Below are 2,509 nucleotides of genomic sequence, written 5' to 3'. Positions count from 1 at the left end.
CGGGGGGGGGGGGTTTTTTTTTTTGGTTTTTTTTTTTTTTTTTTTGGGTCATTTCATAAAACTTTTCAATCCAATAAAGCATGTAGTCTCTATTTTACCAGCCGGGCTCTGCTGCTCTCTCCTTCCAGCCCCCCCCCAGCTGCCAGCAGGGACAGACGGACACCCCGGACCTGCCCCAGCACCCCGGGGTCTCTGGCCACGAGCAGAGCCCTCTGCCACAGGGTCTGGGGCAGGAGCTTCTCTGCTCAGCACCAAAAGTGACCCCAGACCATCCCCACCGGTGCTGGGCTGTGTGGGAGGTGCTGGTGCTGCCCCATTTCTGCTGCTCAGGAGCCCTGAATCACCCACACGTTGAGTCATGGGATTATTTTGGGTGGAAAAGACCCTGAAGCTCATCCAGTCCCACCCCTGCATGGGCAGGGGCACCTCCCGAGCAGTTTCAGGAATGGCTCCGTCTCTCATTCCAGGTTCTCTGTGGTGTCCTCACCTCCCAGAACAGCCGTTCCTTCCCGTGGGTGTCTGTGCTCTCCTGGTCTGTTTGCTGGGAACACCGGGAACAGAGGTGTGGGATTCCTGGGAAGCAGCCACCTCCACACGGGCTCAGCTGCTGCTCCTCTGCAACCTGTGAGCTGACAGTGGAACAGGCAGCAGTTCTGCAGCTCCCCTGCTCCAGGCACTGAGTCATCTCCTGCTCCTCCACATCTTCCTGGGAATGCTGGGTTAGATCCCTCATCTCCTGCTGTGCACCAGCTTCTGGCTGTGCCTCGGCGGGATGAAGGGGCTGGAGCAGGAGGAGAAGGGGCTGGAGAACTTGTGAGGAGCAGCTGAGGGAGCTGGGGGTGTCCAGCCTGGAGCAAAGGAGGCTGAGGGGAGACCTGCTGGCTCTGCAGCTGCTGAGAGGAGGTTGGAGCCAGGGGGGTCGGGCTCTGCTCCCCAGGAACAAGCGACAGGACAAGAGGGAACGGCCTCAAGTTGTGCCAGGGGAGGTTGAGGTTGGATCTGGGGAACAATTTCTCCCTGGCAAGGGTTGTCAGGGCCTGGCCCAGGCTGCCCAGGGCAGGGGGGGAGTCCCCATCCCTGGGGGGGTTTCCAAGCCCTGGAGATGGTGCTGAGGGACACGGGGCAGGGGTGGGGAATGTTTGGACTGGGTGATCTTAGAGGCCTTTTCCAACCTAAATGATTCCATGACTCTATGACTGGGCTTGGCCAGATCTGATGCACAGTCCCCCTCTCTGGCCATTGCCATCCCCCTGCACCTGGAGCCAGCCCTGAATGGGCCCTGGAACCAGGACTGTCCCCCTCCCCTGGAGCAGGGAGAGAGGAGAAAGGGGCCAATTTCAAAAACAGGGTCAGCAGAAACAACCTTTTTTCACCTGAGTACACCTTTGCAGGATGGGAACGGGTGATGAACTGCTCAGGGATCCACTGATCTGGTGACCTCTGGAAGACTGTGAGGGTGGGGTGATCTCTGTGGGGTGACTGCAACTAAATAGTCAGGAGCAGAAGGGAAAACTCATCAAGGGAGGAAACCAAAGCAAGAAAGTCTTCCTTCTGGGTGGCTGTGGTCACCTTCACCTCACACCCTCTGCTCCAAGAGCAGAGGAGGGTCCTGCAGCTTGCAAGAGAGGCCATCAACATCCAGCAGTCTGCAGACAAGCAGCCTTTCTGCAGATCTTCCTGGGTCAAGGAATTAACTGCAGTTCCACCCCAAGGAGGGAATGGAAGAGGTACTTTTAACTTGTAGGTGGCAGAGCTTTGTGAACAGTTGGCCCAGGGCAACTTGAGGGACCAGTAATCAGAGCTGGGGACTTGGCACGGTGTGACATGACACATGAACACCCAGGAGGTGGAGGATGAGACTCTTCCATCTGTATTTTCTCCTCACAGACTGGATCCCACCAGAAACCCCCCAGACACCTGAAGCTTCCACTGTAGCCTCAGGGCCCTCAGAGCAAGAGTCACGAGCAGCCCAGGTCTTTGTCCCTGGCAGGACTGAGTACTGAGTCTGTTTCTGGAGCCCCCAACACAAGAAGAACACGGAGCTCATGGAGATTTCCTAATATCCAGCCTAAACCTCCCCTGGTACAACTTGAGGCTGTTTCCCCTCATCCTCAAGTAAGTTTGGGAGTGGCTGGAGAGGGTCCAGTGTTGGTGGGCAAGACTCAGGGAGGAAGGTATCATGGTGGGACTCTGTCCTGGACCAACCCCCAAGCAGCATGAAGAAGCAGAGGAGAAGCTTCAGCATCTCCAGCCCATGTTTTCATGGGGGATTTCAACTCACCAGGTGTCTGCTGGAAATGGAGTCCAGCAGAGAGGAAAGGGGTCTCTGCAGGAGGGTCCTGGGGGTGTGGAAGGGACCTGCTGCTCCTGGGTGAGCTGGTGCTTGGGGCGATCCTGAAATGAGGGGGTTGTGGGTTCTGGGAGCAGGGAGGAAGGAGCTGAGCAGAACAGCCACCCGGGCTGCCTGGCTGGTGTCCTGCAGGACGAGGTCACCCCCTCCATGGGCTCC

Source organism: Chaetura pelagica, unplaced genomic scaffold, assembly GCF_000747805.2.
Source record: "Chaetura pelagica isolate M959 unplaced genomic scaffold, ChaPel_1.0 scaffold802, whole genome shotgun sequence".
Lineage (NCBI taxonomy): Eukaryota > Metazoa > Chordata > Aves > Apodiformes > Apodidae > Chaetura > Chaetura pelagica.
Note: the sequence above shows the minus strand (reverse complement) of the source record.